We start from the raw sequence: 11,518 nt of genomic DNA on the forward strand, positions 1-11,518 counted from the left end.
ATTACATAGTCTCTCTAATCCATTTTACCTTATTTTAAACACTGCACTAACATTCACTCGTGACATTGATTTTAATGTTGTATCAACTACGTGGGTTGTAAATACTCATTTATTAATTTTTCACCCATTTTACTTAATTGGTATTTATCTCATCAGACTCATTTTCTTATCAGCTTATTTTCAACATACAAGTACTTATCATCCTTAACTAGTCAATTACATAATTTGTCTTTCTGTATTATGTCTGTTTTTCTCCCAGTTTGTAAATTAGCTTTATTGACTAAGGTACACAAGCTCTGTTTATCATAATATTACTGATTTTAAAATTAGGTTGTTTGTAGCTGATATGAACACATTCAATTTACTTTGCACATCATGATATTTTTCTTGTTTTAAATTTATCTAGAGATATATATGAAATATTCTAGAAGGGGTTTTATGGAAATTTTAGCAATTTCAATAGTTGAAATCATGAGTCAATTGAAGCTAGACCACCATGAAAAACCTGCAAGCACTGGACAGGCGTTTCATCCTATTGTGGGACTCCTAAGCAGTGTGCATCCACGATCCTGCCCTCCTCGAGATTCGAACCCAGGACGTATCAGTCTCGCTCCAAGCGCTTAACCATTAGAACACTGAGCCGGCATTCAATGGTGTTAATATCTAACTTCAACTAATCCACGAAATTGCGCCACCGTACACCATTGTCTTCAGTGAGCTGATATCTCACAATAGACCTGTTTGAACTCCACTGGTTACGGCTTCTCACTGGAACTTCAGGAAATGCCTCTTGAAGTCAGTAATAACTTACTATAATACAAAAATTTGTTAAATATTGATTCCAAATTTATACACCAAACCAGTGATATTCGTTATGACAATTCAATTGATTTGATACGATACCACTGTAACTTAGATGAATTAATTGAGAATTTGGAGTAACTTACTAGATGTGAAATGATGGTACCAGTGGGTAAATAAATGAGTATACACAATGGGAAATTAAAACTGTCAATTATTATTTTATAGGATATCCAACTAAGATGACATGACAAGTCAAATAGTAAACAGGTATAAATAATAATGTTGCTCAATATTGCCAACTGGTTGAAATTAGAAATATAAATCTATGAAAGCCAACTCAGTAGTCTGAAAGTTAAACCTTCCATAATGGTTATGTAGGTATTAAGTTCAATCCATTTTGCGATAGTGAATGGATTCAAGATTGAAATATCTATCCAATGCTTATTAGTTTTCAATAATTATCTAACTAATATCAGTTTGTGAAGTGAAATTGGATAATAATGAATGGCTAATCACGAATATAAATAAACTTCACAGAACATGTTAAGTGATTCTTTGTTTCCATTCATCATAGTATAATTTGAACACTAATTTGCACAATATAAACTATATGGAAATTAGAAAAAATAATTTTTGGTTTCTTTTTTTTATAGAATTTTTCAGTCAACTATTGATAGGTTATGAAAACACTTTATCAAAAATTAATTAATGAGAAAAGTGATTATGACAGATTCAAGAACTTCAATGAAGAAATACATTCATTAATAGTTTTTTTTGGTGTATTTCAAGCAAACTCATTCACGACAAAACTGTCTCTAGGGGAAAAGAAAAGAAAAATCAAGATAAAAAGTTACTTGTGAAGTTTATAGGAATTTTTTATTATTTTGTAAATGCTTGTCTTAGATGACTTTGCACAACACTCATTAATATTTTATCTATGTGTATTGAATGTCTTCTTTGATATAGTTCAACAGGAAAAAAACCCACACAACACACTGCAAAGGACTTATTAAAACTTAAATCAAATATCTATGGCGAATTTTGTAATGATGAATTTTTGTTCACGCTTTAGGTGCTATAAGAGATTTCTTTTTAATCTCGGTGGTTTTACAAAACAAGTAAAAACATTATTATTATTATCATTATTATTATTATTATTATTAACATTATTATTTAACATACTCGAACAGTGTGATAAAAAAATAGTAATATTGACAAACATAATTGAGTGGATACACATATTCATATTCAAATCATCTTTTTTTCTATATTGCATAATCATACTGTTTCTTGATATTTGATGAATGCATAATTTCCGGTAGGATATTTGTCTGACTTTCTTTTTATTAAGCTTTTCTCCACTACAGGACGTATATGTACACGCACATCCATAAAACACAGTTTATACAAGCTGACATATTTATAATCTTACATATGCATACTACTTTATTTCCATAAAAATATAACATAGTTTATCATGAATCGGTTTTTAAACCAATCTCATTTTATCTGCTTATAAAAAACAGTATCAAGATAATATCGATATGTAAGGAGACATAGTGACTGTTTTGGTCGTTGGAATAATTATAAAGACTAGAAGTTTTGACACTTACAATGAGCAGAATTTTTCAATTTTCAGTCTTTGGTTTTGTGATCACGTTTACTACAACGTTTTGAATAGGAGGATAGGAAGGAAAACGTATGATTAAAATTTTATGCAAATGAATGATTATTAGCTTCGTGTTTTTAATTTCCGACAACAATAACTCAATAATAGATCCTTTTTACTTGGAGACAAAAAATCGGGAATGCACACATACTTACTGATAATAAAATGTGAACAGATATGTTGGACAGTTTATAGTCAATCATATAGAGCGGCAAATCTATTGTTATATTGGTTACAATTTGATCTAGATTGGGGGCATCATTGAAACTATGGTATACCAGATAGATGTTTCGTCTTAGTATGTAACTTTTTGAAAGGACGTGCCAATGATCCAGCCAGTGGTCAAATTCAGGACCTGAAAGTTTCATGATGGACATCAAGCTATTAGATATGCCGAGTCGGCATCCAGTGATATAATTCCAAGTTCAATCATTCTACGAAATAACGCGACGAATAATCAAATATAATAGTATAAGTTGCTTCATTCCTGACATGTCTTAACTCACCAAAACTTAAGGCCTCCAGTTCGATCCATAATGAGGACGTGAGTGTAGATTGCTATCAAATCCCATACTAGGACTAAACAGGTGACCAGTGTTACGTGGTTTTGAATGATATTCTGGATGAAATCAACGTATGAAAAATACAATTTACAGAATAAACGGATTTTCATAAAACTTCTTTAACTCAACATTTTACCAAACAAAAATCATTTTCACTCTTCAGATAGCAGTACTAATAGAAAACTCATAATTCTAGTCATCTAGAATAATAATGTTCGTATTGGCAACAATATTTTACCACATTAAAATAGTCACTTTTGTGAGAATGGCTATGTATTACTAGTATGTATGAGCTACTTTCTTTTTTATGAACTAAAGTTTATCATAAACCGTTGAGAATCATGCGACAATAGATGCCTGTTCCATTCTATCCCAGGATGAACAATTTTCAATTTTAAGATTATACTTTTATTTTACATGTAAACCAAGATGAATGTATTAAAAAATTCTCAATAATTGTTATCTATCTCAATGATCTGTAAATTAAACAGTCTCATATGAGGTTTGAACCTTACAGATTTGGTATCAGGTTTAGTCATCAGCGCATAGTTTTGACGAGTAACTGGTCGGGACTAAATAGTTATCCAGTGATTCTTGATTATTAATGGTGACTCACCTGATAATAATCCTTGATGAAAACTATCTATACACTGATCATAATTACGTTAAAAAAATAATATTAATGAATAAAGCTAATTAACAGTTATAGGTTTTAAATACTTGGCATTTTACATTATGAAAAACAAGCGTATATCATTTACGTAACCTTATAGTTTTGCAGGATAATTTTTCTCTCTAAAAACATCTATCATTATGTTGACTAGAAAATAGTGAAAATAAATTAGATCAATACTTTTTTGTGTATGAAAAACCTTCCTCATTTACATAACTTTCTAAAACTATAATTAACCACAATAAAATAAATGTCATTCAAGCTTTACTTTATATTCAGTTAGTTACAAATTAAAAAATAAATTTAAAATTCATATAAAATGTTTCTATGATACTTTAGCTCTTTATTAATGTAAAAAGAAAAAAAATTACTGTACTAACTTTGTTGTCTATTAGTTTGTAAGACTTCTTTAAAACAAACTTAGGACTGTGGAGCCTTTTACTTTGTCGTCGTTTAGATCGGACGACGTTGTCGAAAGGGCTCTCCACTTTAGTGGCTCGAGATCTGACTCCAAGGAGATTGTAATGATGATTGTTGTTGAAATAAATATGTCGCCTATCCTCGTATATAATCATCGACTTAAATCGCGTTAGTCAATAACGGAATTAAATAAGTCAAATAACGAGAATGGACTTTTGAATATATATATTTTCTATATGAAGCGAAACGACGAGCAGTGGGGATGGCGGGTAAGTCAACTCTCTTTAATCAAGCATTAATCAATATTTATAGTCACACAAAAATAGGTTACAGACGTGTGATGAGTAATGGGATAAGAAGTGTACACACACCTACGCGCTCATATAAAAACAGTCAAGATTAATAAGTGAATAATTAAGAAGGTCAGAATGTGACTCAAGTAGAAATAATAGAATGGGCTGTCCGAAAGCTAGAATAAGGTATATGGGCTTAACATAATAACCGACACTACAGGACTCATTCAAAATAATATTCCCAAATTTTCTCTCTTTTGTTTTTTTTTTACCTAAAATCGATAAATAAAAACCAAATCATGTTTGTGTGTAGTTTAGTTTTTATAAAAAATTCTTTAAATTTTGACTATTGAAGAGTTGATATTATAACTGAAATAAATTTTATTAAAGTATAGAATTGTTAATTAAACCGGAATCTAAATTACGTATTTTATCTTGTTTGAAACTCATAAACACTTAAATCTCAATACTCTTGTTCATAATAATGTGAAAATACAAACCCTTACAGATACTATGGGAATAGTTTTTCTAATATTTTTGCAATAAATTGATTTTTTAAATCGTTGAATGTCTTCAATCCTTCCAATCCTTATAGTGTACGGTGGCGCAATTTCGTGGATTGTTTGAAGTTAGAGATAAACACCGTTGGATACCGGCTTAGTGTTCTAATGGTTAAGCGTTTGCGTACGAAACTGACAGATCCTGGGTTCGAATCTCGAGGGGGACAGGATCGTGGATGCGCTTTACTGAGAAGTCCCATACTAAGACGAAACGGCTGTTCAGTGCTTCCAGGTTTTCTATGGTGGTCTGCCTTCAATCAACTCATGATTTCAACTATTGAAATTTTTTATGTCGATAATAACAATAATCATAAAGAAGAGAAGAATTGAAAGGACAAAATTTAGGAGATTTCGAATTTAATATTTTTTCCTAAAGCGTTCCAGTTGATTTAACTTTGAAATTCTCAAAGTCGAATGATTCAAATAAGACAGTGAATTTTGATTATGAGAAAAATCATTTAGAAGAAAAACATCTGAAAAATACTCATTTGTTTAAAACAAATCTGCATTTTATTTTTCAATTATTTCTATTTAGTTCCCGTATTATCTGTTCTCTCTACATGAAATATACTTTTCTAGAAATTTAGAAGAACAATTCATCAATAAGCCCCAAGAAACTGAAGCTGGGTAACGCATGTTCAGATTACACGGAAAGTGTCATTTCTCTCAAAATTATAGACTCTCTGTGTAGACGAGATCTAGGTTCAGGTTGACTACTTCCAACCATCTAGCATTCTTACAATAAATTCCCGAATAATCAAAAAGAATTGTCGAGAATATATATAATTCACATGAAATTTAATTCAACTGAATGCAATAAAATACAATGACTACCTACTGATGGGAGATATTAATAATTCTTTGGACGTTCTCAAGAAGATAGGGTAAATTCCGAAAATACATTGACCGATTAGTGTCTTTATTTGATAATGAAAATATCTCTAGAACAACGCATATTCTTATTGGTATCCTTCGTAAACCATTTTTTTCAACATGGGGAGTTTTATTAAAAATTATTATTGGAGTACTTATTTGTATATGTTTAATTATTTTCTTCGAATAAATCGGATAAGTAGTTTGTATGATTTTTTTTAAGTATATAAATGCCTTTTTAATGAAATGCGCGGTAAATTTCTCTATACCCACGAACAATTTAATAACTTAGCTACTACTTATGCTTAACAATAGATTCCTCGAGCAAATTTTCACCCTCTCTTAACCTACCTATCAAAACATTGGAAATATCAAATGAATACCTTGCCTAACTTTATAGTACTTGAACATTAGAACTATATGATTATGTTCATAAAATACAAGACCATAAATAATAACAAATAGTTAATCTCAATACGTGCAAATTCAAGTAATTTTAGTCAAAAAAAAACTAGACTACGACTGATTTACTGTAATTTGTGAACGGTAAAAGATTTTACAATGATTGATTAGTCTGTTAAAAACTTATAATTACACCAATCGAAAATACCATAAACCATTTGTTTAATAAGTGGGCACTAAGAATACACTCACCGAATTTTCAGAAGAGTAGCTTCCAAAGCTTCAAACGTTGACTTATTCTCGTCACCTTAACAAAATGAAACTGATGTAATGAAAATCACACATGACAATCATTTATTAAAGATTTCTTCCACCAGATGTTTTTTTGTAGAGAAGAGCTAAACAAGTGTTGGTCTCTAATACGAGTCATAGAGCTAGTTATAAATTCATAATCAGTTTACCATTGAGTATCGATTAACGTTATGTATATCAAGTCCTCCTTTTTGCTAACTCAATACAATCGATCAAGTTACAATGTAGCCACTAGTCTACAGGAAGTCAGTCGCTACTTGAACGGCTCAGGGATAAAGTCTCTGGTTATAAAGCCGGGTGACGTGGGACCGAATCCGACAGGGAACATCAGTTCCTTCAAATTTACTGTTACACTTTGTTGATGAGTCCTAAATAGCATGAAGACTAGGTCATGGGTTTCCTGTAGACTACCTTCAAATTACATCCTACATGATTACGAATTACTCATACTGTTTATTACAGTAATAAACTGTTCAAATTACGTTGATATTACAAGTACAAACACATACATTTTAATGTTAAATTTAGCTGAAATTTAACACTGTTCAGTTCCAATTTATTTGTACTATCCACAACTTGTTCATGTACTTGTAATTGTAATTTTTACAATACGCGTATGAATATACATTCATCTCACAATGAACAATAAATGGTACCACTAAAGTCAACGCCCACTAGAACAGATTTTCTTAATTGTATCGGATATTATTCCGACATTAAAAACAATAGCAATAATAACTCATATTTATAAATACTGTTTCATCAGTAACATGTAATTCATGGTATTCCATGATATTATAAATAAAATATTCATATACAGTATCTATTTATATTCACTTACAGTATTGTTTAGCTATTCTTTAGTTTGTCAAAATATAAACAAAATAAATAATACTGTAAAAAAACGAAACAGATATAAATGACAATCATAAAAATGGTTGTTTTCATTTCTATTCTGATAGAGTTTTGTTCTCTGAGCTGGATGGTTTAGTCAGAGAACAAAACTTTATCAAAATCATCCACCTAAGCTACAAATCTTCACCACAATCTCAATGTTTCTCTGATTTCGGCTTGTAACAATTTCATTTCTCTCTTTTTTTGTTTCTTTTTTCTTTACACGTTCTATCCTGTGTATATAAATTCATAAATCATTTATTCTCTGTTTATTTTTGTTGTTTATTTTTCTTCAAAACTATCTTATTCATTAATTTTGATTAGATATTTATGGCGCCTATTTAAAATACAAAGTAAAAAAATTGACAAACCGCTTTAAAATTATCACATTTTTAATAGTAGTAACAGTTTATCATCATAAAAAACCAATGGAGATAACATCATTGATTACAAAGCAACTAGTATTATATTCAAACAATCAAGATATTATCATCATCGACATTGGCACAAACCATAGAACTGTAAGTTAGTTACCTTAGTCAGTAAGTAATGAAAGATAATAGTAAAAGAAAACTTAAGATCTGTCAAGTGTATTATGACAAAATTAATGTATATAAATATACACATGTATTGAATATGTCAATTTATACAGCAAAATCATAGCAACAAAAATGGGGAAAAAATGATCTAAATAAACAGATGATTCACTTAAACACACACAAGTACTTTAGTATGTTTTGCTATTAGTCGCACAAATTAATGCTAAATAACAATGAGGATTCTTGTAATAAACTATTCCATTCTTCTATGGGTCAGTCCATGAATGTTGGAATGAAGTAAAATTATTTTTTAGTTAGAAATAGAGAGCAAGAGAGAAAGCCAAAAGTGTGACTATAACAAAATGCAAATATATGTATACATATATATCACCGATATATAATGCATGTGATGTCGAGTCACTTAGACCAGTGTTCAAATATCACAGGGACTAGACAAAGATAACTTTGACTAATACTCAGTGATTAATCTTTGCAAACAATCTCAATGTCACCGGAGGTAAGTCACACTCATAATAATCCAGTGGTAACATGTCTTACTGTGACATTAGTTGACATTGTCGATAAGTGAAAAATAACTGGAAACTTGGGTCCATGGCTTCTAACATTTATATTCGAATACATGCATAAGTCATTATAATTAAGTTGCCAAGTACAAGTGCAGAGACTGATTTCCGAGAGACAAGTTTCTGTGTTAGTTGAATATGAAGATACCTCAGAGATGAATAAATCTAAAGAGTTGAGCAGCATTCCAACCAATAATTCACTGGTCAAAAATGCAATCTAACCATTAATCCATCACCTTCACTATATATATATTTATATTTATATAATCACAAGTGCACACTGGTGAAGACCATAGTGGGAAGAACCAGATGGTGTACATTCCCTGGTTTTCTATACCTATTTAATCACAGTCAAGGAGCAAACCATCTGTGAGTTATAGTGTTGTTATTTGATCAATTGTTTTTTTTTAAATGCTTCCTGAAAATATTTACTGACGACAGTTGTGGCTTGCCAATTTTGAGTAGACTAAGTGGTTTTTCTTTGATTTATCTCGATATTTTAACATGAATAATGAGTCTTTAGGTGCTTACTGAGCAATCCTTTAATCTCTAACTTAGCGTTTACGTTCAAAATATAAATATGTCTCAACGAATAGAAACCAGTTTTTAGGCTCATTGATGATAAAATTATTATTTATTGAAAAATATTTTCTATGTTCCATATGAAGCTCCTATATTTCGATATGGTCACGCGACTAAAATGAACACATATCCTACTGAGTAACCAGTACCAGTATTTGAATGACTCACATTTTATTGACACAATTGCAAACTATTATAAATAATTAATCATTATGTACACACTAAATGTTTCTACCCATAGTCATTACAGTTACAATAAACTGATAAAATCCATCCTATTCATCTTAAGTCATGAGTATCAGTCAAGTTCATTATATATCGTCTTCCCTCGAATATTGTAATTATAGAATTTTGCATGTGATTTGACCTGACTCATCAAATAATGTAGAATTTTTCTGTCATAGCATCATTAACATTTTAACGATTTTTGATTGTCTGTTTAGTTTTCTTTACTCTGTGTACTTTTGGTCATTTCGTTATTTTGAATCATCAGTAGCCATGTGAAACTTTAAACATTCTTACAATATTGTATGTCCTTTAAATGTATGAAAAATCATATTTTTTTATTAAGATAAAACTATTTTACTATACATAAAGAAATCAAGGTTTGAACACAAGTTTTATAAACGTCACATGATTTAGACTAATTTGTATTTCTCTTGAAAGATATAATATCTAAAGAGAACAGAACTAATTGGGTGTATTACGACTTGTTTAGTCAATTTTAATGCTCTTCTGTATTTCATCTCGAAGAAAGGATTTTATATTAACAAGGCGTTAGAAGGTGTCGAAATACAAGGTAGTTATCAGTAATATCAATCATAAAATAAATTTTTGTTCGACATTAGAAGAAACAAAAACAGTTAAGTCACAAGATCACAAAGTTTCTGAATATATTTAAACGAAAACAATTGAACTATGCCACTACAGATGTACCTATATAAATTTCAAAAAGTAGTTGAAATCTTAAACTTGATAAAAACATGTGATGAAGTTTAACATCATCATATTTCATCATTCAAATAATCAAAATGTGATGTGATAATCATCAAATTTGCTTGGAATTTTAATACAGAAATTACTTAGCAGGGATTAATAAAAGTATAGGCAACTTAAAAATATGATAATGTAATCTTACACTGTATGTTTTAAAATAATCTGTTATGAAATAGGGTCTCTCTTTCGAAATTTCTACTTGAGATTTGTGTTAGAAATGACGTTAAAGATGATCATCTATTGCGTAGCTTGTATATGAAATTTTTAAAAAGCCTTTAATTTTTAGTTTAAATTGGAGCTTGACACTTGAAACAATAATCGATAACCAGAAAGTACTAAACATTTGTTTCGCCCTAGTAATAAGACTTCTCATCAGTTTATACTCACGATCTCATTAAAGATATAAACTTCAGACCTCATAAATAACCCTTCACGTTCAGTTGATTGAGCTAGAATCCATTAGTCTATGTTTCTAACTTGCATCAATCAACAATAGTGTGTCAACCTCATATATTTTGATTAGTAATATTTACTTCATGGCCATTGCCACTGAACTCTACTGGTCACTGCTTCAAATTAAAACTATGTAATTACCTCTTATTGTTGAACAATATCTCTAACTTTAATGGAGTCTATCAGTTTCATTTGATAACTACAAATAATCAGTTTACTTGAATGAACAAGATTCTTGTATCTATAACAATCACAGAGTATAATTCAAATGAAAATTATATAAAAACAATTTGATTTTTTTTGAGAAAACATACTTTCTTCTGATATTTTATAAGGATATTCGTATAACTGTCATATTGAATGACGCGTAGAGTATTTTCCACAACCATTGTAAACTCTGTTATCTATAACTTAGTAAATAAATAGTTCTAAAATGGTTCAATGAATCTTCATACTTCTATTTGTCGATCCAATACTTCTAAGAATTATTCAAACGTTGTGAACGAAAATATTTGAAGATGGGAATGTAAGTTTGATGCACCATCAAATTTGTAGGAATAAAGTTTTAATAACTTTACTATGTATATTTATCGAACAGTATCATAAACCATTAGTTGATATTCAATTTACAAGATTATTTAGCTCAGTACTTAATCATTCCAAACTTGCAATTAACAATATTTTAAATTAATCCAGAAGAGAATGTTATATAGTAAATAATCGCTAGCTTTTTTTATATATAGATAGTACATTGTATTAACAAATATTTTGAAAGTGATATATATTTAACTACAAGTTGAGCAATTGTTGAATGGAACTATGACAACTCTGAAGAATTGTAATTGCATTTTTTTTAGATTATGAAAAATTATGAAAAATGATTTTCTTCCTATCTAAATAT

The sequence above is a fragment of the Schistosoma haematobium genome, chromosome 1 (genome assembly GCF_000699445.3).
Source record: "Schistosoma haematobium chromosome 1, whole genome shotgun sequence".
Classification (NCBI taxonomy): domain Eukaryota; kingdom Metazoa; phylum Platyhelminthes; class Trematoda; order Strigeidida; family Schistosomatidae; genus Schistosoma; species Schistosoma haematobium.